A 27842-nucleotide genomic window follows, 5' to 3' on the forward strand; every position below is an offset into this window, starting at 1 on the left:
GGACCCTTTGGCTTCGCAGGACAGGAATTGGCGAAATGAGTTTGGCCGCTACAAAACAGACAAAGCCCTGCCAAACGCCTCCAGAGCTTCTGCTGCTCAGAGAGACGTGCCCTTCCAACCTGCATGGGTTCCTCTGGAGGAATAACAGAAGGCTGCTGGGGTGACAGAGGCAGCAGGGGTCTTTGGAAGCCTGGGGCCAAGGTTAGCTGAAGTCTCTTGCCACGCTCCCTGTCAGATTGATGTTCCCTGAGCCTTGTATCCACCTTGATGGCGAGAGCACTTAAGTCTTCCAAAAATTCAGGAAGATCCCTGGAGACTAAGTCATCTTTGAGTCTGGATGACAAGCCATGATAGAACACAGCTGCGTAAGCCTCGTTGTTCCAGTTCGTTTCAGCCATCAAAGTTCTGAAATCAATGGCATACTCACTGGCACTGTGGTTCCCTTTCCGAATGTGTAGAAGTCGGGAAGAGGTGTTGGCGACACGACCAGGGGCATCAAAAACAGTATGGAAGGCTTGAAGGAATGCCTTGGCTTTAAAGGTCAGAGGTGAATTCTTCTACCAAAGTGGTCTTGCCCATTCGAGCGGTTTCCCCTCCAAACGTGACATCACATACCCCACCTTGGCACATTCACAGGAAAACTGCAAGGGTTGAAACTCAAACTGGATTAGACATTGAGTCACAAAGCCTCTGCAAGCTTGAGGATCACCATTACAGCGGGGAGGTGAAGAAATGCGGGGTTCTCCAGCTGACGAAGCCACAGTTGGAGAAGTAACGGCCGCGGGAAGATTACGGACAACCGGAGACACAGAAGGCATGTGGGAGAGAAGAGTATCCAGTACTTGCCCAATACGGACCTGCTGAGCTTCATACTCTTCCATGCGGGACGCCAGACCTCGGAGAGCTCGTCCGACACCAGGTGCAGCTTCCTCAATGGGGTCTGTGACACGGCGCACTGATGCTGTGCTGTGCCTCTGATGCAATGCGCTGTCGTCCGGCTTGGCGCACTGACGTACATTATCCGGAGCGCCGTCCAGAGTGTTCCTGACAACCACCCTCAAAGCAATGGTCAGACCAATCAGGCGCTGGAGCAATTTCTTAGATGTTTTATTTCCCCAAATCAAGAAAATTGGGTTAGACTTCTTATCTGGGCTGAGTTTGCTCATAATAATCTTCAACGTGATTCTCAGGGCTGTTCTCCCTTTCTTTGTGTACTTGGCTATAACCCTTTTGCCCTCCTGCCTAATGTTTTTAAGACAGATATACCTGCAGCATCTGGTCCCAGGCTCATCAATTTCTCCTTAAAGCCTCTTCTTGTCAGAAAGTTGCTGCAGACAAGCACCATCGTGCTATTCCTCCCTATCAACTTGGAGATTTTGTCTGGCTGTCCACCAAACATGTTAAACTTCATTTGCCATCTCCCAAGTTTGGACATTATTATATTGGACCTTTCAAAATCAAAGAGGTAATTAATTCTGTATCTGTAAGATTGGATCTTCCTTCTAGAATGAACATTTCGAGTTCCTTCCACGTCTCTTTGGTCAAGCCTTTTGTAAGGAATATTTTTTTCTAGGGATCAACTTCTTCCTGCTCACATTATTCGCGATGATCATCATGAATTTGAAGTTCAAGAGATTTTGGACTCTAGGAAACTGAGAGGCAAGGTCCAGTATTTGGTTTATTGGAAAGGTTTTGGGCCAGAGGAAAGGTCTTGGGTGAAAGCTGCAGACACTAATGCTCCTCGTCTGATCAAGATCTTTCACAGAAAGTTTCCTGACAAGTTTTGGGAGCCCCTAGGAGGTTACCCCAAGGGGGGGTACTGTAAGACGCGCCGGGAGATTCTCTGGTGTTCTTGCCTCCTGGCACGTCTCTTTCCCGGCTGAGGGGGCACAGGCGTGCCTGACGCTGATGTCACATGCATTGAAGTGACACCGTCGTCGCTTCACTGGTGTTTACGCTGAGTGGCTTTTTGACGCCGAGCATCATGATGTCATCTTTCGTCATAGAGTTTGAATTTTTGGTGCCAAAATTCCCTTTAAAAAAGCCAATTCTCAGTGTACAGTGCCCAAGCTGGCTTCTGTTTACAGACCCTGCTGAAGCATTGGAAAATTCTGTTTTTTGACTCCTTGCCTGTTTTTTTACTTTGATTCCTGCTGCCTGCCTTGACCCTTTTGCCTATTTGTGACTACCTTTTGCCTAATCCTTGCCGGTACCTCATTACGGACTTGTTACTACCTAAACGCACCAATTCCTGCTTGGTTCCACAGCAGAAAGCCCAGGGCCCCAAACGGGCATTGGTGAACACCTGAATTCACAGGGGTTTCCCTTGTGCATCGGTGTGTACCTGCTGCCTTCAAAGGTTCCAGTTTGACCAGTATGTTACACCATGTGTCCCCCAAGAGTTTTGCTATTAATGGCTGTGGATGATGCATACAACAACTATAAGTTTTATTTTTACACATCTGCACCATTGTTGAAAATGCATATATTTTTATTCTTGTTCTCTGTGGTTCACTGCAACCTGAAGATGGAAGGGACAGCCTGCCAGAGATGTTTCATTTATTGTAGTGAGAAATTTATACAATCTTTAAAATCCTGTGAAGTTTTGTTCACTCTGCTATCTCTCAAAATACAAACCCTTTCATCTAGTCCAAGTGTTTTAATTGTATGCAACAGTCTGTGATGTGGAACAGTATCAAACACATTAGCTAAATCTAAATATATATAATATATATAATCAACCTTGATCCACTTTACTATTTATCTCCTAAACCAAACAGAATTGGCTCCAAGAATATGCCATTAAACATGATACATCTACATAATAAATGCATATTGGAATGGAATCTATCCCTTCAAAATATCCAAACTGACCTCTGTCTCTGATTTACCTAGATATCTATTTTATACAATACCACTGGCGGTTTTTTTTAATTCTATTATATTGCTTACAGAGAATAGTAGACCTAGCGTGTACCTGTTGCTATCGATTAATTTTAAAAATGTATGATATAGAGATTTGTTAAAGGGGACATGTAGAATTTATATATTCACCCTCCTTATGTAGGCAGTGTTAATAGTAATATATGGTGCTTGTCAACAATTGGGGCTAAAAAGGACTGTTAACTATAAAATCTACACCTTTATTGGAGCTCTCTGTAGATCCCCTCATTTGCTGTCTGCTACAATGGTGTGGTGGGCATGTTACATAGTTACATAGTTAAATTGGGTTGAAAAAAGACAAAGTCCATCAAGTTCAACCCCTCCAAATGAAAACCCAGCATCCATACACACACCCCTCCCTACTTTTAATTAAAATTCTATATACCCATACCTATACTAACTATAGAGTTTAGTATCACAAAAGCCTTTGATATTATGTCTGTCCAAAAAATCATCCAAGCCATTCTTAAAGGTATTAAATGAATCAGCCATCACATCACCCGGCAGTGCATTCCACAACCTCACTGTCCTGACTGTGAAGAACCCTCTATGTTGCTTCAAATGAAAGTTCTTTTCTTCTAGTCTAAAGGGGTGGCCTCTGGTACGGTGATCCTCTTTATGGGTAAAAAGGTCCCCTGCCATTTGTCTATAATGTCCTCTAATGTACTTGTAAAGTGTAATCATGTCCCCTCGCAAGCGCCTTTTTTCCAGAGAAAACAACCCCAACCTTGACAGTCTACCCTCATAATTTAAGTCTTCCGTCCCTCTAACCAATTTAGTTGCACGTCTCTGCACTCTCTCCAGCTCATTTATATCCCTCTTAAGGACTGGAGTCCAAAACTGAACTGCATACTCCAGATGAGGCCTTACCAGGGACCTATAAAGAGGCATAATTATGTTTTCATCCCTTGAGTTAATGCCCTTTTTTATGCAAGACAGAACTTTATTTGCTTTAGTAGCCACAGAATGACACTGCCCAGAATTAGACAACGTGTTATCTACAAAGACCCCTAGATCCTTTTCATTTAAGGAAACTCCCAACACATTGCCATTTAGTGTATAACTTGCATTTATATTATTTTTGCCAAAGTGCATAACCTTGCATTTATCAACATTGAACCTCATTTTCCAGTTTGCTGCCCAGTTTTCCAGTTTAGACAAATCACTTTGCAAAGTGGCAGCATCCTGCATGGAACCTATAGTTCTGCACAATTTAGTATCATCTGCAAAAATAGAAACAGTACTTTCAATGCCCACCTCCAGGTCATTAATAAACAAGTTGAAAAGCAAGGGACCTAGTACGGAGCCCTGTGGTACTCCACTTACAACACTGGTCCAATTAGAAAATGTTCCATTTACCACCACTCTTTGTAGTCTATCTTTTAGCCAGTTCTCTATCCAGGTACAAATACTATGTTCCAGGCCAACATTCCTTAATTTAACCAGTAACCTTTTGTGTGGCACTGTATCAAATGCTTTAGCAAAGTCTAAGTAAATCACATCCACTGCCATCCCAGAATCGAGGTCTCTACTTACATTCTCGTAAAAAGAAATTAAGTTAGTCTGACAAGATCTATTACGCATAAAACCATGCTGGCACAAACTCATAGTATTATAATTTGCTATGAAGTCCAGTATCTTATCCTTTATTAACCCTTCGAAAAGCTTTCCTACAACTGACGTCAGACTAACTGGCCTATAGTTTTGAGGCTGAGAACGGGATCCTTTTTTGAATAGAGGCACCACATTAGCAATTCTCCAGTCTCTCGGCACTATGCCAGATCTCAATGTATCCTGAAAAATTAAGTAAAGAGGTTTGGCAATCACAGAGCTAAGCTCGCTAATTACCCTGGGATGAATACCATCTGGCCCTGGACCTTTGTTAATCTTAACATGTTCAAGTCTCTTTTGAATTTCTTCATGTGTGAACCATGCATCATTAGTTGTATTACTAGAATTGGGACTGTTAAGAAGGAAACCTTCACTTACTGGTTCCTCATTTGTGTAGACAGATGAAAAATATGAGTTCAGAATCTGCGCTTTTATTTTGTTTTCATCAACCAGCTGACCCCCCTCTGATAGTAAGGGTCCCACCCCTTCCTGTTTCATTTTTTTACTATTAACATATTTAAAAAATAATGTAGGATTTTTTTTACTGCTTGCTGCAATATCCTTTTCTATAGCAATTTTAGCTTGCCTTATAGCTTCTTTGCATGATTTATTGGCCTCCTTGTACCTTATAAATGTTTCGGCTGTACCAGCTAACTTGAAAGCCTTAAAAGCTCGTCTTTTCTTACCCACCTCAACACCAACGCTTCTATTGAACCAAAAAGGTTTTGCTTTGCAACGGCGTTCCTTGCTTACAAGTGGAATATACTGACAAATATATTTATTAAGCAGCATTTTAAAGACTTCCCATTTTTGTTCTGTGTTTAACCCTGTGAAAAGCATATCCCACTTAATATGTTGCAGAGATGCCCTTATACTGTCAAAGTTTGCACGTCTGAAATTAAGTGTTTTAGTTACTCCCTTATAGAATTGCTTCTGCAACAGAATCTCAAAGGAGACCATGTTATGATCACTATTCCCTAAATGCTCACCCACACAAATGTTAGAGATGAGTTCAGTATTGCTAGTTATTACAAGGTCCAAAAGAGAGTTATTCCTAGTAGGTTCTTGAACGAGCTGGAATAAAAAGTTGTCATTCAGCATATTTACAAACCTAATAGCTTTTTCTGTCTTAGCAACCCCATGTTATAAAGGTCCTGCTCCAAAAACACTATACAAAATAGGTAGCCAGTCACAGGTCTGCCTATACAGGGAGTGGTGAACTTATGTTCCTTTTCAGGTGAGCCTAGTTATTGACTGGTTGGCATCCTATAGTGCGCAGAGCTGAGACACTCAGGGTCATATAAAAAGTTTGGAGAACCACCCAACAGAATGGCCGCTTAGTAAAAATAAGATTTTTAGATACATTTTTGTTTAATTAGCACGAAAGTTAAAATATTTTAAAATATTGATTTCTAGTGTATATTTAGGCCTCTAAATATTTTTGTCAATGCTAAATTCTTCAGGTTAAACTTTGTGGCATAGCAAAGAATGCTTTGACTGCTTTGAGAACGGATACATTGATGAAGTAGTCAGGAAAGTGTTTCTCCAAACAGATGTGTAATAAATCTGTCCTATATTCTAATATTTAAATCTGTCTGATCGAAGTAGGCTAAAAATTCTCCAAGGCATGTTTCACCCCACATCCCATATACAAGAGCACTACACTTTTTCAAGAACTGTAACTATAATCCTTCTCACACAGTGCAGCATGCAAATGAGTGCAGATTTAGGGGTGATTTATCAACGCTATTGCATTATGGGGTTTTTTGTGCTTAAATTCACAAGTTAGAATTTTAATAAATAAGCATTTGGTTAAATATTTATTTAACCAAAAATATACTTCTTATCTATATGTAATACTATTGATATGGTTCTGAATGTTGGCCAATTTTGATTTTCCTGTCTGGCCACAAGTGAGTTCCACCACCTCAGAGTTCAGTTTAGGCAGTGAGAATAGGAGAAACCACCTGGAAGAGGAACATTGTTAATATTTTTAACTGTTGACTTACTATAGTGAAATAAAATCTTGTATGAGGTTTAGCAGCCATAATCTGATTTTACCCTAGTGATTATCACCAGTACAGGAATACAAGTGTTATATTCTGGAGTACAAATAAAGGAATCCAGGTGTTATATTCTGGAGTAGAAATAGATACTGTCTAAGAGTATAATGTATAGATTTTTGCTGTCCTGATTTTGAAAGTGGTGTAAAGTGGACTAATATAAACAAAACAGGTAAAAATCTACAAGAAGGAATATCCAAGAACATTACACCAAAAAGGACTGGCAAGAGGGTGCTAAACAATCATTACTATTATTATTGGGCAGAGGACAGAGCTGGTGTGAACAATTGAATATACAGGTATGATATCTGTTATCCAGAATGCTCGGGATCTGAGGTTTTTCTGAAAAGGGATGTTTCTATAATTTGGATCTCAATAGCTTAAAGAAACAAGAACACCATAAAATTAAAGTTTTTTAAAGTAATGTAAATATCATGTACTGTTGCCCTGCACTCGGTTTGCTTCAGAAACACTACTATAGTTCATATAAACAAGCTGCTGTGTAGCAATGGTGGAAATTTAAAAAAGGCTACATGGCACAGGTTAAATAGTGGATAACAGAGAACACCATTATGTTTTACAGAGCTTTATCTGCTGTGTAACCAGAGCCTTTTTCCTTTGAATGGCTGCCCCCATTGCTACACAGCAGCTTATTTATATAAACAATAGTGGCGTTTCTAAGGTAAACACAACAATTTTACCAGTGCTTTATATTTTTATTACTTTAAAACACTAATTTTTTGATGTTACTTTAAGTCTACTAAAAATAATTAGCTAAACCAAATAGGGCTGTTTTACCTCCAGCAAGGATTAATTATATCTTAGTTGGGATCAAGATCAAGGTACTGTTTTATTATTACAGAGAAAAAGGCAATCATTTAAAAAAAAATTATTATTTGATTACAGTGGGGTCTATGGGAGATGGCCTTCCTGTAATTCTTTCTGGATAACAGGTTTCCAGATAACCAATCCCATACCTGTATTAAAGGGATTTCTGACATAATTTCTAACGCATTACAATATTTCAGCAGTGTCATCTCCATCCTGATATACTGGGAATAATCCTAGTTTTTAAAGTTCTCTATTTGCAGAACTGCAGAAGCTTAAACCACTTGATTGCTTTGACTTGACTCAAGTTTCTGTGTGCTCTGTTAAAAGGAGTACTGAACTAACTTCCAGGATGATTGTATCCTACAAGTACAGGATGCTGTATCTCCAAATATATAGTGCTTTGAATAAAAGGGCACCATCCACGCTAATAGTAATCCTATTTAATAGAAAAACCTACTGGAGATGATGCCTGTATAATGAGTTCATCTATTTAGCTAGGAAAGCACCCAACAAAGACAGTTATAGTACCAAAAGCCCCATTTACCATCAACAGTCTATTACATATGGGTGTTTCAACCTCTATGTTTTCTCACTGATAACACACCAATTCCAATGCAGCCATTATAGGTGTACTAAGTATACTGGGACACCAAGGGGGTTATTTATCAAAGTCCGAATTTATCTCAATATTTTCTGCTACAAACTCCGATTAAATCTGCTCTGGTTTTTATGCTTATTTATTATTACATTTTCCCGAAAATTTGCTTAAAAACTATTTGCAGTAAAAAAATCAGATTTTCATGATTTTTTTTGTATTTTTTCATCCGATTTTAATGAATTTCACGATTTTTTCTAAATTTTCACCCATTGACTTATTTGCAACTCGGCAGGTCTGAGATATAGGATTTACATATTCTAACTTTTCCATCCTCGGGATTTAATAAATTCCAAAAAATTTGTGATTTTTTAAAAGTCCTATTTTATAAAAAAAAATCACAAATTTTTCGTGATTTTTGCATTCGAAGTTTAGTAAATAACCCCCCAAGAGAATAAGGGGCTGATTTACTAAAACTCAAATTAATCTCAGTCTTTTATGAAAACAAAGTCAAACAAACTCCCTTCCACGAACTGAACTCATTTATCAAAAATTATTCTTGAAAAAATTGGAACCAAAAATTGAAGATTCAAAAATTGGAACCAAAAATTGAAGATTCAAAACTCAATTTTATCCATTTTTCGCTTAGATTATGGACGAAAACCCCAATTTTATCAGATTATCCAGAGCAGATCACAATGTCAAGAAACAGCTTCAGGGACATCTGCCATTGACTTTTACATGACCTCGACAGGTTTGAGATGGAGTATTTCCAGATTGGGATTTTTAGCAGCTTTCGGGTATGATAAATCTCTAAAATTTTGAGTTTTTATTTTTCCACAAAAAAAATCAAGTTTCCCCCCTAAAAACATGGACCAAAATAAATCGAGGTTTGATAGATGGGCCCCTAAGTGACCAGGGTCACAAAGAGTTGCCTCTGTAAATCAAACCAGGTGTTATTGGTCCTTTATGGTATAGGGTTGATTCCTTATGAAATCCATAATAGCAACCCTGCCACATATATTACAGCCCCTCATTACCCAGGGCACATTGTGTGACCAATTTGTTACCAGTGGGTGCAGTGCCTTAATACAAATACTCAAGTGGGCCTTTACATGCTACACTGTGTAGGAGCAGGGCAATGTACTGGCTCCTGGAACTTATGCAATTGAAATACAACCCCCTCGCCATCCCATCATGAGCAGAATGATGTCTTTTTTAAAGTTGTTCTGTGATGATTTTTATGGTATAGTTTTTATTACTAACTTACACTGTATACCTTGCAAACAGTTCATTCTACCTTTTGAAATGTTATTCTTGAACCAATAAATTAAATTTTTTTGTAATATTGGCGTGTATCCAGCCATCTCAGGTCATTGTGCCTGGTTCTATGCATTTAGCAAAAACCAGCACTTGATAATGTGACTGCTTTCAGATAAGCTATTGTTTGTGTTGCTCAATGCAACTAAAGGAGTCATGATTGGGCTTGGGTATTTTACTATTGATTGCTATTCTCATATCTACCACTATGTGGGGCATTTTTAGCAGTGGAGGTGTGAGGAAACTTCAGAATACTTCGGAAAACTGAAGCGATGCTTATGCCGATTCACAATTCTTGCTTTATAGCAGGTAACTAAATCTCCCCGTTTGCCACCACCATAACAGTTCAGAATGAAACTGCATTACTGAGTTGCCAGACTGAAATACCAAACACAGGACTATTACATTTTAAACTTCAATTTTGGAAAAACAGAAAGAAATAAAAGATGGAAAGCAATTAAGAAAAGTCTTTATTTCTGGTGAACAACCCTGTTTTCCTGTGACAGAATCCCTTTAAGTTAACCGATTCCCACTTCTACCATCTATTTTTAAGCCAGCAGGCAGGAAGATACTGTGTTCTACTTCATAGGCTCCTGGAACCAAATTGAAATAAAAACCCCTTGCTATGCCATCATAAGAACTAATGACTTTTAAAGAGGTTCTGTCGTGATTTTTTATGGTATAGTTTTTATTACTAAATTGCACTGTGCACATTGCAAATAATTCATTCTAGCATTGAAACTTTAGTCTTGAACCAACAAATGTATTTTTTTAGTTGGAACATTGCTGTGTCGGCAATCGTTTCAGGTCGTTGTGCCTGATTCTGTGCTTTCAGCAAGAGCAAGCATTCACAATGGAACTGCTTTCAAATAAGCTATTATTTCTACTACTCAGTGTAACTGAAGGAGTTGCAGTCTTGGGTGTTTTACAATTGAGTTCTATTCTCATATCTGCACAGGAGCATATTGAGCAATGCAGGTGTCAGAGAATCTGTTCTTTTTGATAGGCTGCTGGAGGGGGGAGCTATCCCTCCAACTTGCAGTGCAGCAGTAAAGAGTGACTGAAGTTTATCAAGTCACATTGCTAAGGGCACCTGTGAAACTAAGAACATGTCTAGCTCCAGGTCACATTTCAAAATTAAATATAAAAAAATCTGTTTGCTCTCTTGAAAAAATGTGGTTCGTTGCAGTATTCTGCTGGAAGAGCAGGGATGCATTTTTTCTTGTGACAGAATATTTTTAACTGATACCCACTTATCTTTTTTCTAGTCAGGCCATGCAGGCAGAAAGATACTGTCTTCTGCTTAGCTTAAAGGAACAGTAACGTCAAAAAACAAAAGTGTTTTAAAGGAGAAGGAAAGGTTAAAACTAAGTAAGCCTTATCAGAAAGGTCCATCTAAATATACCAGTAAACGCCCAAAGTAGTGCTGCTCTGAGTCCCCTGTCAAAAGAAACACTGCATTTCTTTCCTTCTATTGTGTACACATGGGCTTCTGTATCAGACTTCCTGCCTTCAGTTTAAAAAGCATTGCCCTGGGCAAGAGCATGCTCAGTTTGCTTCTCTTCCCCCACCCCCTCCCTTCTCTACTGTAATCTGAGCCCAGAGCAGGGAGAGACTCATGCAGGAAGTGATGTCACACCACGTTAATACTGCAGCTCCTATACTAAACAAACAGAGAGTTTCTAGAGCTTTTTACTCAGGTATGGTAAAACATTCTACAGAATAAATATAGCATTCTAGCTTGTGCTATTGCAACTAATCTATTGGCAATAAAATGCCTCGGTAGCTTTCCTTCTCCTTTAAAGTAATGAAAATATAATGCAGTGTTGACCTGCACTGGTAAGACTGCTGTGTTTGCTTAAGAAACACTACTATTGTTTATATAAATAAGCTGCTGTGTAGCAATGGGGGCAGCCATTCAAAGGAGAAAAGGCTCAGGTTACACAGCAGATGGCAAATAAGCTCTGTCTGTCTAATTTCCACCATTGCTCCACAGCAGCTTGTTTATATGAACTATAGTAGTGTTTCTGATGCAAACAGATCAGATTTACCAGTGCAGGGCAACACTACATGATATTTTCATTACTTTAGAACACTTACATATTTTGGTGTTACTGTTCCTTTAAGATTTTTATAATTAATGGAAATAAATAAAGATAAAATAAAAATAATTCAATAGGATTTTAGTTAAAATGTTTATGCTTGAAACATTCCAGTCTAAGCCAGAACTAGAGCACACGTGGAGTTCAGAAAAACAAACCCCATGTTTTCTGCTTGGGGAAATCTAGAGAATTTATTGAACTGGTTTACAAACCCAACCAGAGGTGTGTATTCCAAGTGAAAAACTGGATGTATTTTTCTATCATTTTGGCCTGCATCCCAGATCTCGGTCATCAAGAACAGATGTCTGTTACAAGACCAGTTTAAAATTACAGGCCTAAAAAATCAGTTTTTAGCAGTAGAATGTATTGATGAAGGGGCTGAAAAAATCTGTTGTACAGAGCTGGTTTGGCCCCCAAAATGCAACAGGCACCACACACTTTTCAGAGGGTATTAAAAGATAAACCATTACCGTTAGATACAGTAAATGCACTAAACTGTAGTGGATGCTTCAAAAATAGAAAAAAAAAGAAAGAGAATCATAAACCTTTTTTGTGCAAAGAATTGGTTTTGGCCCAAAAGGCAACAGGCATTGCATTTAATATCTGAGGGTGCAACTGTTTAGAAATGTTCTATATTAAAGGCAAACTGACACTTTTATAAAAACACACATACAACTGTAATGAATGCTTAATAATTATTCTTCACAAAATAGGTTTTATTATATTTTTAAATATATATTTAAAATTATAAATGGCTAATTAGTGTGCTTCTGCAACCTAATATTTTCCCATCCTGCAAACTATTTAAGAATGCTGTGTCAGTAGTGCAGTTCAAATTGCAGACCTATACTGGAATCAGCCTTTTAGGGTAGAACTCCACAAGTATTTTTCGGCGAATCGACGCCCCTGACAATATGTACGCGACAAGTCGGATGGAGTTGCACTTTTCAAGATCTAATTGGACTGAATGAAAAGTCAGAGGTAACAACTACACGTTCCGACTGTCGGATGAAGACGCTGCTTTCTGTGTCCACATCCGACAGTCTTGTCGCGTCTGATGTTATGTAGTTTTACCTGCGAGATTTCATTCAGTTCAATTAGAATCTTGATGTCTCGTCTCCATCCAACTTGTCGCGTGTGTAAGACACACCCTCACTAACCACTTCCCATTTTATAAATACACACTCGGTGAATATATAAATGAACATGGCAATTCCAAGTACAATACCCCCAGAATTCATAGTAGGATGGCATAGAGGCAATTCCATGTACAATACCCCCAGAATTCACAATAGGCTGGCATAGAGGCAATTCCATGTACAATACCCCCAGAAATCATAGTAGGATGGCATAAAGACAATTCCATGTACAATACCCCCAGAATTCATAGTAGGCTGGCATAGAGGCAATTCCATGTACAACACCCCCAGAATTCACAGTAGGCTGGCATAGAGGCAATTCCATGTACAATACCCCCAGAAATCATAGTAGGATGGCATAAAGACAATTCCATGTACAATACCCCAGAATTCATAGTAGGATGGCATAGAGGCAATTCCATGTACAATACCCCCAGATTTCATAGTAGGATGGCATAGAAGTAATTCCACGTACAATACCCCAGAATTCATAGTAGGATGGCATAGAGGCAATTCCATGTACAATACCCCAGAATTCATAGTAGGATGGCATAGAGGTAATTCCATGTACAATATCCCAGAATTCATAGTAGGATTGCATAAAGGCAATTCCATGTACAATACCCCCAGAAATCATAGTAGGATGGCATAGAGGCAATTCCATGTACAATACCCCCAGAATTCATAGTAGGGTGGCATAGAGGCAATTTAATGTACAATACCCCCAGAATTCATAGTAGGATGACATAGAGGCAATTCCATGTACAATACCCCCAGAATTTATAGTAGGATGACATAGAGGCAATACCCCCAGAATTCATAGTAGGATGGCAACATTGCTAATTAAAGGTAAGGAAAGGGTTAATAATGGCACAATGGGAGAAACTAGGTGAAGCAGCTAAAACTTTGCAAGATCATTGATAAGGTAATAGTGGGGGGGGGAGTGAAACTCAGTGAAACAGACAGAGAAAATAAACAGAATCTTACCAGCATTCTCTGCCTGCCACTGATCGCCTGGGAGGGGGGGGGAGAGAGGAAATTTGCATCATAGAGAACAGGATCATGCCTGATCAGTCAGCCGAGTCCAGCTGAGTCCTGCAGAGGTGCAGTCCCCCACTCTGACTGGTTATGGCAAAGCAGTTTCTGGTGTTGCCACTGGTGATCCGTTAAGTGACCACACTGAATTACATCTCTGTTGGGTGGTTGTCATTGACATCCAATTCCAACACTGTTATGGTGACGCTGGCTTAGGAGGTCATGGCTGGCTCTCCCTTGTCCCTGGCTTTTACCTACCCCCAAAGTGTACAACTACACCGTCTCTCGGTCCAGCTCCAGAGACACCGTGATCCAGCCGGTGTTATTATTGATGACAAAGGGGAAATTGGGAGGGGTGTCAGTGAGCCGGTACTGTCGCCAGAGTCGGCATCACTGGCCTGGATATAAACCAGAGAAGCCTAAAGGCACATTCTCAAAGCACGGTGGCCTGGAAAGGGGTGCTGACAAAGATGGGAGCATTGTCATTAATGTCCACAGCTTGCACGTCACCATACCCATAGTGTTGCTGAGTGGTGGCCGCCCGCTGTCATGCGCTTTGATCCTAAGGGCTGTACTCCTGGATAGCCTTGTAGTCCACCAGCGCACTTTACTCTATAGTCTCCCATGTTCGTGATGTCATCAACCTGCTGCCTTCTTGTTATCATCTGTGTCCCCTGCCTGTAGAATAATGCAGTGCGGACCCTGACAGACTGCTTCACTGGGATTTTTTAAAGATTTTTCTGCAGACAGGGACACTTCATGGAGCATTTTCAAATGGGAACTGAGGTCCTGAAACGGGGACGAATGGTAAGCTTATATTAACAGATGTTTAGAGGTTTATACTACTTAGACTTCAGGTCAAGGGTGTCAGGTACCCTAACTGTATATTGTGGCGAATGGAGGGATTTTGTAGGCAAAAGAAGCAATATTTCTGCCAGCAGCTCAACTTGCATGTATAAAGCTATACATGCAAGTTGTTTGGTACAAAAGATGGCCCCACAGGATGACGTGGAAATGTATTGCCTTGTATTTGAAAGCACAGTTACCAGGGGAGAAGCCCCACTATGGAGATGACGGCCAAGACTCCCATTCTCAGGGCAATCCCTTCCCTAATGGAGGGGAATGACAGCCATGGTAAGACTCCAGAGGCACCAGTATAAATGGTCTCCATCAAGTTAACCCCCTAATGGTCTGAAGGAGGGCTCAGTGCTGGGCCAGCACATTGGTGGGGGTGAATATCCATTTGGGAGAGTGGAGAAAGTTACTGAATGTAGTGGTGATTGTGGAGTGATATCCCCAAAACAAGAGCAGAGTAAAATATGTAGACTCCAACAGTTAATTAAGGGGTCACCAGGAGAAAGTGAGAAAGAGCCAGTACCTGAGGCCGCAGTGGCAAAGTCCCCTCCAGTGGTGCAATTTAGTTAGTGAGCCAGCTGTATTCGTAGGACAGATGTTTTCTGTGCTTATCACAAGTGAGCCCAGGGGGAATGTGACTGGGGCGCCTGTGTATGGCCTTAACTTGGGAAAAGTCTCCCCAGAAAGGGAGAAAGTATTACCTGTTGCTATGTCTAAAGTCAGTGAGAATTATACGTTATATTATATGTTTTCAGCTACTGGCTGAAAGGAGTGTAAGGGGCCACACTAGAGCCAGAGAAGGTGGGTTCTTCTTTGATAACTCTGCCTCATAGCTTCATTGCCCCTTTAAAGACCACTAAGGAGAGAGGAAAAGATACTTGGATTTTCCCTCTACAGACCAATCGTAATATATTTTAGCTTGTATCCCAAGTGGCAAGGATAGGGCTTGTGCGTGCACTATTTATGTTTGATCTTGGCAGTCTGACATGCTCCAAGAAGGATTCCCTGCTGGAGTTAAATGTAAATGTAAATGCTGGAAGCAACAGGCACTTTGATGCCAGCGTACAGTACAGAGAATTTATGACTAGGGACAAAGTAATTCTCTGTGATTTGGGCCAAACTGTAAAACATACAATGAAAACTGGTTGTGGACAGTGACTGTAGTTTATGCTACAATTAATAGGCTACACTTTCTATGCAACCTGTGGTGAGTAATGTTTGCTTAAAGGAACAATAACATCAAAAAATAAAAGTGTTTTAAAGTAATGAAAATATAATGCAGTGTTGCCCTGCACTGGTAAAACTGTGTGTTTGCTTAAGAAACACTACTATTATGTAGCGCTATTCTGGGCTATCCAGACCATAAGAAGTTAAGCGGTCCAGCTAGTGGAGTGAGCATGGGTGACATGTGACCTACACAACATGGCCAGGGCTTTTGCCAGGTGGAAGCTTCCCCTTTAAGATGTAGTAGAACTACACAACACAGACTGTTAAGTGCAAAAGTAGATAAATTGAACGCCAGGAGGTTCTTGATAAAATAACAGGAAGGAATTTATTGCACTACGACAATTGACCTCAGGTTTTACTTACGCAGGAGTACAGGAGATAGCAGATGATATTGAGCCAGGCAGATCACACAATACAGATATGGAGTACATCAATTCATACAAGACCGATGTTACCTCTGTGGGGATCGGGATCTATTACTGTAGAGATCAGGCAGTCCTGTGCTAACCTAGGTCCCTATCACTGAGTTCCCTGCATTAAAGGCAACAACAAGGGAAGCCTTGTAGTAAGCTACTTCCAGCTATCAATCCTTGATGGAGCGACAACTGCTCATGCTGCCAAGTACTATCTTCCTTACTCTCCTAGAGAGTCTATTACCACAGCTTCCCTAGACTAGCTATTCCTTTCTCAAGGGGTTTCCTGGTGCCCTAATCAAGCACCAAAGGTGTCAGGTCCCTTTGAGGTAAATGGCTTTACTGGGGCCTTGGTGATCCCAGGTTCAATGGGAACACACAGCTTTCAAGGACAACAGGAGCCAAAGAGGAAGAGGCCACTTCCTACACACACTATATAGCAGTGTGGCAGGAAGTGGTATTACACCCTTTGGCCTATAGCTGTAGTTGTTATACAATAACTGTTACAAGGGCTTATGCCCAATAACAAAGGATATAAGAAACTATCAGAAAGGTAGGTGAATTTATTCTATAGGGGCATAGGAATCCTATAGGTCCAGTGTCGGACCTGGCCCACCGGTATACCAGGAAAACTCCCGGTGGGCCAAGGTGTCAGTGGGCCCTCCTGCTTCTAAACATTTGTCTTATTTCATGGCCATTCCCTATTTTTATGAAAACAAACAGGCTAAATAGATGGAATAATAGGTTATAGTATGTAAAGAAAAGAGAACTGGGGAATAGAGGTTGAGTAAGGAAAGGAAGAAAATAATACTTAGAGTGGGCCCCTGGTGGGCCAGTCTGACACTGTATAGGTCCCTGCAATTGTTTATATAAATAAACTGCTGTGTAGCATTGGAGGTGGGTGTTAAAAAGTTTGGTTTTTCCAGCACACTGTGTTGCCTGTGAGAAGAGATGGGAGCTCCCTAGAGAGACTGCTCTGTTCAGAAAGCCACAGTTTGCAAAATAGGTGAATATCTTCTTAGTGTTTTGTACGTCGGGGTCAGAATAGTTGACTTAGAGAGGGAAACCCTGTGTTTAGTTAGACTTCGGACAGGAGTAGGATTTGATTTCGTGTTTTATTTTGTGCAAGCCCTAAAAGGGGAAGCCAGTTGTCTTATTCCTTCACTGCCAATTGGTCATATATGCACTTCCTGGTTTCAGTCAACACTAGGGCTGCTGATTCTTAGTTCTTCCAAAAGCCTGATATAAGAAGTCTAAAATATGGAAACAAACTGGGAAACAGCTAAAACAGAAAATGAATGTAAATTGCAAAAGTGCCCTGAGTAAGTCTACATCACTTACATTTTTGGGTTTAGATTCCCTTTAGCATTGGTTTACTGGGAATCACTGGGTCTGTGCCTCCTCTAACCCCATAACCATATGTTTTACCATTAAATAATGGTACCAGTATGGTTGTAACAGATACAGAAAAGGGCAAATGTGTTAAATCGGTTCTTTTCTTCAGTGTATACAATAGAGGAGTCTGAGTTCCCAGGCTCACTTCATAGCTACACTGATGGCTCAGCTCAATCTAGTCAGTGGCTGACTCAGGATATGATCCATAAAGCTTTAATAAAAACTAATGTAAACAAGGCTCCAGGGCTTGATAGCATACACCCCCTGGTTCTAAGATAGCTTAGTGTGAGGAATCGTGTCTGCGTTCTGTCCGGCGCGGGACGTCGGCGACGGACGCGGGCGCGAAGGCGCGGGCGGCGGTCGCCGGCGCAAAGACGCAGGCGAAAACGACTATGACGGACGTGCTGACGTCAGTACTGCGACACCAGCGGAATGACGTCAGTTTGTCGCCAAAATAACGGTATTTAAACCTGATTCAGACTGTGATGCATTGCCTGGTTATTAGGTTGTTTAAACTGAAATCCTAGCGTCTCTGCACTTCTTGAATTCCTGTTACCGACCCTTGCTTGTACCTGGACTTTGATTCTTGCTGCCTGTCTCGACCTATCGGCCTGTCTCATCTTTACGGATCTCGCTGCCTGCCTTCTGACCTCGGACCTCCTGACCACGACTCTGCTTTATCCCTTGTACTTCGCAAATCGTCTCACTGGCTACTCTCCACAACCTTGCTCCCTGTTCCACTCCAGGTGGGTAGCAGTTGTGTGAAGCGCTTGTGGGTTCACTATCTACTGCTCCAGCTCCTTCTACGACTGGATTATACTGGTGAGTCTGACAGTATAACCAGGCCAGATGGATCCAGCTGAAGGGGCGTCTCCATTTGCTGTCTTAACTCAACAGCTGTCTTCACTAACGCAAGCTGTTCGGGAGCTGCAAAGTGGCTATTCGCAGCTGCAGGAGCATATTAGAACCCACCCGCCAGTTGTACTCCCCTCCACGGCTGCTGCAACTCCTTCTACTCCAACGGAAGTCCAGATGATTACTTCAGAAATCTCTGAACCTAAAGTGGCCTTTCCAGAGAAATTCGCTGGTGACCGAAAGATGTTCCGGAACTTCAGGAGCAACTGTAAGCTGCTGTTTTCGCTCAAACCCACACATACCCCACTGAGCAAACCCGGGTTGGGGTTATTATTTCTTTTCTTACGGGAGAACCACAGACCTGTGCCTTCCGTCTCATGGATCGTCAAAGTCCTGTATTGGCCACAGTGGATTCTTTTTTTGATGCAATGGCGGTTATTTTTGATGATCCACACAGAGCCACCACTGCCGAGGCCGCCCTGCGTGCTGTGAAGCAAGGGGTCCGTCCAGCGGAAGATTACACGCTGGAATTCTGGCAATGGGCGGATGATACCGAATGGAACCCAGCAGCTCTAAAGAACCAGTATCGCTTTGGACTTTCACCCGAGTTAAAAAATGAGTTAGCCCGTACTGGCATCCCTGATAGTTTGGAGGATCCCATCTTTATTTCCATCCAATTGGACCAGAGGCTCAGGGAACGCAGGGAGGAAGAAAAGGCTGAGAAAGCAGGACTTCCACCTCAGACTTGGCTATTACCATCTGCTCCTCCTCCTATCCGAATGCCTACCACATGTTCTCCAGCTGTTCCTCCACCCGTCTTCAGTGCAGCTCCAGAACCTATGCAGATTGGAGCCATTAGGTCTGCATTAACCCCAGAGGAGCGTATTAGACGTCGCAGACTTAACCTCTGCCTCTATTGTGGACAAGCAGGTCATCTGCTTCGGGGTTGTCAGACCCGCCCAACGGGCAAGAGGATTTTTGAAAAAGACTTTACTGGTTGTCATGTTCCTGTGCCTCTTTTGACAGTCTCTTTATCTTTGCAGTGGGGAGACAAGCGGGTAGAACTTCAAGCAATTCTTGACTCCGGGGCAAGCGGGTGTTTCCTGGACAATAAAGTGGCACTACAGTTCCAGATACCGCTCCAGTCCAAAAAGAACCCCATAGCTCTTCGTGTGGCAGATGGTTCTCTGATTACTTCAGGCCCTGTGGTACAAGAGACTATCTCACTTTTTGTTTTGTTAAATAAAGGGCATGCTGAAGTCATGAACTTTGACGTGGTTTCTTCTCCCTTATTTCCTGTCATTCTGGGATTACCATGGTTGCAGAAACACAACCCGTCCATCAACTGGGCTACTGGTGAAGTAACCTTTCTTTCAAATTTTTGTTTTTCCCAATGTATTCTCTCTTCAAACAGAGTCTGTTCTTTATCTCCTGCCTCTGAAACCCATGACCTTCTTCCTCAAGCATATTGGGAATTTACGGACGTTTTCAATAAAAGAGGGCTGACAAGTTACCTCCTCATCGTATTTACGATTGCCCTATTAATCTTCTTCCAGGGGCTCAAATTCCTTTTGGACGAGTTTATCCTTTATCTGAGTCTGAACTTTTGGAGCTTCGTTGTTATTTAGATGAGAATCTGGCTAAAGGATTCATTAGGCAGTCTTCTTCTCCAGCAGGAGCTGGGATATTCTTTGTTGAGAAGAAGGATCATTCGTTAAGGCCGTGTATTGACTACCGAGATTTGAACAAAATTACAGTCAAAAATCGCTACCCACTTCCTCTCATTCCAGAACTATTCCAATGTTTGGCGGAGGCTAAGATTTTTTCTAAGCTGGATCTTCGTGGCGCATACAATCTAGTCAGAATAAGAGAAGGTGATGAATGGAAGACGGCCTTTCGCACTCGTTACGGACATTTTGAATACCCGGTCATGCCTTTTGGTCTTTGCAATGCCCCTGCAACATTTCAACACTTTGTTAATGATGTATTCAGAGACTTCCTTGATATATTCGTAATCATATATTTAGATGATATCCTTATTTTTTCTAACTCGTTGGAAGAACATAGATTACATTTGAAGAGGGTCCTGGCACGTCTGCGCACTCATCAGCTGTATGCTAAAATCGAAAAATGTGTGTTTGAACAAACGTCTGTGGACTTTTTGGGTTTCTTTATTTCTCCTCAGGGAATCCAGATGGACTCCAGGAAGATTTCTGCAATTCTGGACTGGCCAATTCCGTCATCTAAAAAAGCTGTTCAACGTTTTATTGGATTTGCAAACTTTTACAGAAAATTTATAAAGAATTTTTCTCAAGTCATTTTTCCAATTACTGAGTTGACTCGCAATAATCAAAAGTTTTGTTGGTCACCACAGGCTCAGGGGGCTTTCGAGAAACTGAAGGCACTCTTTACTTCTGGCCCAATTCTTCACCATCCAGACGTTTCCCTTCCTTTCACCTTAGAAGTTGACGCTTCAGAACTCGCAGTGGGTGCTGTGTTGTCACAGAGAACTGGGATTCAAGAGGAACTTCATCCTGTTGCTTTTTTTTCTAGTAAGTTGACCAAGAGTGAATGTAATTACGATGTAGCTGACCGTGAATTACTTGCTATCAAGCTAGCACTGGAGGAGTGGAGGCATCTCCTTGAAGGGTCTAAACATCCGATTCTCATCTTTACGGATCATAGGAATTTGGAGTACCTACGTTCTGCTAAGAGGTTAAGACCTAGACAAGCAAGGTGGGCTTTATTTTTTATGCGATTTATTTTTCATCTCACGTACCGACCCGGGTCAAAGAATATTAAGGCGGATGCCTTATCACGAATGTTCTTCCCTGAAGACGAGTTTCTTCTGGCTCCTGAGACGATTTTAAACTCTAATAATTTCCTCCTGTTACAGTCTACTCTTGTAGATGGAATTAAAGATGCATCCATTAACATTTGTGAACCATCATTAGTTCCCAAGGAGGGTTTTCTTCTTCATAGAGGCAAGATTTTTGTTCCAGAACAAATGCGTTTAGAGGTCCTTAAGAATATTCATGATTCCGAACTGGCGGGTCATCCAGGTATTAAAAAGACCATTATTTCGGCTAAGAGATTATTTTGGTGGCCTGGGTTGGCTAAAGACTGCTTTAAGTTTGTCTCATCATGTGAAGTTTGCACCAGATCCAAGGACTCTCATTCTAGGCCTATTGGTCTTCTTCAACCACTGCCAGTACCTTCTCGTCCATGGGGATCAGTTTCTTTAGACTTTATTTCCGATTTGCCGTTGTCCCGTGGTTGTTCCACCATTGTTGTTTTTGTTGACCGTTTAACTAAGATGGCTCATTTTAAGTCTTTACCTAAACTTCCTTCTGCCTCTGAGACTGCTGATACCTTCATTAAGGAAGTAGTAAGACTTCACGGTCTTCCAGATGAGGTGGTGTCGGATCGGGGACCGCAGTTCACGTCACAGTTTTGGAAATCCTTGTGTGGAGCACTTAAGATTTCGGTGTCCCTTTCTTCTGCTTTTCATCCTCAGTCCAATGGTCAGACCGAGTGAACTAACCAGACTCTCGAGCAATATTTGAGATGTTATTCTTCGTACCTCCAAGACAACTGGGTAAATCTTCTTCCTCTTGCAGAGTTTGCTTATAATAATGCTCATCATTCCTCCATCAGTCAGTCCCCTTTCTTCGCAAACTATGGTCTTCATCCAGTAACTTTTCCCTCTGCCATTGTTGCTGATATTTTAGTTCCCGAAGTCAAGGACCGGTTAACTTTTCTGTCCGATAATTTTCAAAAGCTCCAAGAAAACATGAAGAAGGCTCAACAAAACTTTAAGACTTATGCTGATCGGAGACGGAGAGGTGACCCAGAGTTCAAGGTGGGTGACTGTGTATAGCTGTCAACTACTAACCTCAAGCTTTCTTGTCCCAGTAGGAAGTTGGGTCAACGTTTCCTGGGTCCTTTTTCCATTATCCGTCAGATTAACCCTGTGGCTTTCCAGCTTAAACTTCCAGCATCCTGGCACATTCATCCAGTGTTTCATACTGCACTTTTGAAACTGGTCTCAACGTTTCGGTTTCCTGGGCGTACGGCTCCTCCTCCGCTTCCTGTTGTGGTTGATGGTCAAGAAGAATTTGAGGTTGAGGAGATCCTGGATTCCAGGTTAAGAGGCAAGCGGCTCCAGTACCTGGTAAAATGGAGAGGCTATGGTCCGGAAGAGAATTCTTGGGAACCAGTTTCTAACATCCACGCTCCGGAGCTGCTGGAAAAATTCCATGGAACTTACCCTGGTAAGCCTACTGGTTGTCGCGTCCTGAGGCCGCTCCTTGATGGGGGGCAATGTGAGGAATCGTGTCTGCGTTCTGTCTGGCGTGGGCGCGGGCGCGCTAATGCGCGCTGGCACGTGACGCGGGAGCTAAGGCGCCGGTCGCCGGCGCAAAGACGCAGGCGAAAACGCCTATGACGGACGTGCTGACATCAGTACTGCGACGCCAGCGGAATGACGTCAGTTTGTCACCAAAGTAACGGTATTTAAACCTGATTCAGACTGTGATGCATTGCCTGGTTATTAGGTTGTTTAAACTGAAATCCTAGCGTCTCTGCACTTCTTGAATTCCTGTTACCGACCCTTGCTTGTACCTGGACTTTGATTCTTGCTGCCTGTCTCGACCTATCGGCCTGTCTCATCGTTTACGGATCTCGCTGCCTGCCTTCTGACCTCGGACCTCCTGACCACGACTCTGCTTTATCCCTTGTACTTCGCAAATCGTCTCACTGGCTACTCTCCACAACCCTGCTCCCTGTTCCACTCCAGGTGGAGAAAAGCTGATGTCATTCCAATATTTAAAAAGGGATTTCGATCTCAGCCTGGCAATTATAAGCCAGTAAGTTTGACATCTGTGGTGGGCAAATTATTTAAAGTCTTGTTAAGGGATCACATTTAAAATTTTGTCCTAGTGAATGGCATTATGAGCAGCATGGCTTTATGAAGGATAGGTCATACCAGACAAATTTGATTGCTTTTTATGATGAGGTAAGTAAGATGCTGGAGTGTGGGTGGGGGCAGTTGATGTAATCTATTTGGATTTTGCGAAATTATTTGATACCGTGCCCCACAAATGCCTGCTTTCTAAACTAAGGTCTGTTGGGCTTAATGAAGTCGTTTGCACATGGATAGGAAGCTGCCTTAGGGGTTGTTCACCTTCAATTAAATTTTTAGTATGATGTAGAGAGGGACATTCTGAGACAATTTGCAATTGGTTTTCATTTTTTATTATTTGTGGTGTTTGACTTATTTAGCTTTTTATTCAACAGCTCTCCAGTTTGCAGTGTCAGCCATCTGGTTCCTAGGGACATAGTGACTGAGAGTGTAGAGAGAGAGGAAGAGAGAGGGACAGAGAGAGGGACAGAGTGACACAGAGAGACAGAGAGAGGGGAAGAGACAGGGACAGAGTGACTGAGAGTCAGAGTGACAGAGAGAGGGGAAGAGAGAGGGACAGAGTGACTGAGAGTGTAGAGAGAGGGACAGAGTGACTGAGAGTGTAGAGAGAGAGGGACAGAGAGAGGGGAAGAGACAGGGACAGAGTGACAGTGAGAGGGACAGAGTGACAGAGAGAGAGAGAGAGGAAGAGAGGGACAGAGTGACAGAGAGAGAGAGAGGAAAAGAGAGAGGGACAGAGTGACAGAGAGTGCATAGAGATTAGAGAGAGTGACAAAGACTCACAGAGAGTGCAAAGAGAGATCTGGTCTTCAGCTTCAGCGATGTCAACGATCTTAATGGGGGCTGGCTAATCCTAAAATAGCAGCGCAGCTGGGCCCCCCTTTAAACCTAAATCCTGCTGGGCCTGGGACGACGGACCCCCCTTTGCCCCCCTGATGGCCTACACACAGCACTGCAGCACTATAACAGGAGTGGGAGGGGCGGAGCCACAGTGGCAGAGAGGATGGAGGAGCGGTCCTAGAGCCCGCCGGATTCTTTGAAAGGAACTTTCTAATACAGCGATTAGATCAGGAGCGGCCCATTTATAGAAAATATACAGCAGGCCCTCGGGAATTTGCCCGAACTGAGAGATTGCCAGTCCGGGCCTGCCCTCAGGGCTCGGTTTTGGGTCCACTTTTATTTAACTTGTTTATTAATGACTTAGGGGAGGGTATTGTAAGTAATGTATCAGTGTTTGCAGATGACACAAAACTATCCAGCCCAATAAATTCCATCCAGGATGCGGCATCTTTGCAACAGGATTTTCACAAACTGGCAATCTGGGCAGCTAAGTGGCAAATGAGATTCAATGTTGATAAATTTAAAGTCATGCCACCTGGGATGTAAAAATATCCAAGCCACTTATACCCTTAATGGGACTGCACTAGGCAAATCCATTATGGAAAAGGACCTTGGATTCCTTGTAGATGATAAACTTGGCTGTAGCAAGCAATGCCAGTCAGCAGCATCAAGGGCAAATAAGGTCTTGAGCTGTATTAAAAGGGGCATTGATTCACAGCAGGAATCGGTCATTCTTCCACTTTATAAAGCACTGGTAAGGACCCCTCTAGAATATGCCGTACAGTTTTGTTCTCCATCACTCAAACAGGACATTATTGTATTAGAGAGGGCACAGAGAAGGGCAACTAAGCTGGTAAAAGGTATGGAAAATCTTAACTATGAAGAAAGACTGGCCAAATTTGGAATTTTCATGCTGGAGCAGAGGCGTTTAAGGGGTTATATGATAACTATGTATAAATAAAGGGGATCATATAATAATCTGTCTAAAGCATTATTTCCCAGTAGGTCTTTCCAGCTGACACAAGGTCACCCATTCCATTTAGAAGAAAAGCGGTTCTGCCTAAATATTGGAAGGGTTTTTTTACAGTGAGAGCTATGAAGATGTGGAATTCTCTCCCTGAATCAGTTGTACTGGCTGATACATTAGATAGCTTTAAGAAGGGATTGGATGGCTTTTTAGCAAGTGAGGGAATACAGGGTTATGGAAGATAGCTCATAGTATAAGTTGATCCAGGAACTAGTCCAATTGCCATTTTGGAGTCAGGAAGGGATTTTCCCCCTCTGAGGCAAATTGGAAAGGCTTCAGATGGTTTTTTTTGCCTTCCTCTGGATCAACTGGTAGTTAGGCAGATTAAAAAAAAAGTTAAAAGGTTAAACTTGATGGACGTGTCTTTTTTCAACCTAACTTATTATGTTACTATGTAATACTAAATCGCAGTGAATTTTATTATTTAAAGCCGACCTAAAGATACTAAAAAGTGCCCTGGATAATAAAAAAAAGTTTTGGTTAGGGTACATTAAGGGGGTTATTTATTAAAGGTTGAGTTGTGTTTCACCAGAAAAAATTTTGAGGATACTTTTAAGTAAAAACAAAAATTTTCAGGTTAAAAAAGAAACTCGAATTTTTCAAAATGCATTATACCCCGAAGCTGGAAATCGTTCAAATCCAAAAATACTCCAGCTAAAACTTGTCGAGGTCATGTAGAAGTCAATGGCAGAGGTTCCTTGAACCATATGAAGATGATTGTAGCCTTCAAGATGTTTGAGGTTTTCCGGTGGGATTTGTGCGAAAACTCGATTAATATGAGTGACTTGAGAGTTTTTTTGCCGAAAACTCTATAAATTGGAGTATTTGGGTTTTCACTCCGAATTCTGATTCAAGTTTTTTCCGTTTCAGTTTTTTCATAAATAAAAAAACATTCAAGTTGTGAGTTTATTCGAAGTATAATAACCCTCACAAACTCAACCCCCTAAATCTGGGAAAACTAAAGTCTGGAAACAAACTGGGATTTAATTTAATTTTAATGTTAAATGCATTCAAAAGTACAATAAAACTGATTGGAACTTTGGACATGTATGAAATATAATAGAGTCTATTTTAAATTATCTACATTCTGGGACTTAGCAACTAGAGATGCAACAGAAGGATAACCTACTACAACCCTCCAAGTCCAGTTATTCACCATATTTTTCTCTCATCTGGATTATCAAATTTGTGGCTACTGAGGTGGGAAATCCCTTACAGGCCTAGAAGCACTCCATCCTGTAAAGCTGATTAACTTGTGGTGTTTAGCAGACAAAATGTGTTTTGGCATATATGTGGGGGTATGTGAAAATACCATGAGCAGAGGGGCAGAGAGAAAAACATTAGATCGTGTTTTTTCTGTCTCTGCATATACAAAGGGCTTCTATTTTTTTTAGCCAGAATAGTATTTCTATTCGCCACAAGCCAGTTCAGTCATATAATTTAACCTAAATGGCCACAATAGGGTTCATTGTCTACAAGTTGCAGCAAACAGTTTACAGTACAGATTTAATTGATTGTCATGCATAACTGCATTGGGGCAATTTGTATCTGTCTCAATCAATTAGTTCCAGTGTATGTCCATTATTAATGTGGCCCTAATCTAGCTTTTGCAGCATTCTGTTAGATCTAGTTCATGCATTTATTCTCTTAAAGGGGACATTTCATATAATCTTTATATTTAGATATAGTAGTCACCTATCCCACAAATGTGTAATGATGCAGAAAAAAAAGCGTTTTGAAAGCAATTTACCTCCTAAAACTGTCACTATATCAGAGCTGCAGAGAGATCCTTGAGTCTAAGCTGAAATGAGGTGTGGGAGTGTCTGTTCATTCTCTCACAGGAAATGATTGACAGGCTGAAATCGGCTTCAGCTCGGAAAACCCCTCCCCTCCCACTGCCTGTGTCTGTTCCCAGCTGCACATGGCTGTCTTTGCTGCTGCCTTATCTATTTGTAACAGAAAAAAATACTCAGCAGTTGTGCTGAAATAAGTGGATTCAGGAAGTTGTTACGAAAAAATGTGGAATTCCACTAACTTTGTACCATTATAGATAGACAAATTGGTTGCAGGGAGTTGTTAAAAAAAAATTTGTGGTGTTTAGATATGCTGTCCAGAGCATTATTCTGGCAGCACTACGAATATACATTTTTTTATTGCAGCTTCAACGGTATCTTCCTCCCTCCCCTTCTCTTACTGGCTCTCAGTCCTTTTCCCTTACCACCTCTCTCGCTCCCCTCTCTGTTACCGGCTCTTGCTTCCTCACCCTTAGCAGCTTTCTCCCGCACTGGCTCTCTCACTCCCAAGCTCCCTCATTCTACAGCTACGGCTTGTTGTCTGCCTGCTTCAAAAGTCGCGTGCACGCACACACACACACACGGAGAAAGGCAATAAAACTCAAGTCCTGTCAAGCGTTCCTGCTATCTAGTTATGTGTGCTGTAAGGAGGAGGGGGAACTGTAGAATGCGCAACCTGGGGAGTGAGAGAGCCAGTAAGAGAGGGAAAGCTGGTAAGAGAGGGGAAGACGCTGGTCTGGAATATGGATATTTGGATTCCTTTTTTTTTTTCCAAGGGAGGGGTGTGAATGTAAAGCAGGGTGGGGAGAAGAGCAGCACTGAGAAGGACCCGAACGTGTCGAGGCATCAAATAGCCCCGCCCATGCCTGCACGC

The sequence above is a fragment of the Xenopus laevis genome, chromosome 5L (assembly GCF_017654675.1).
Source record: "Xenopus laevis strain J_2021 chromosome 5L, Xenopus_laevis_v10.1, whole genome shotgun sequence".
Classification (NCBI taxonomy): domain Eukaryota; kingdom Metazoa; phylum Chordata; class Amphibia; order Anura; family Pipidae; genus Xenopus; species Xenopus laevis.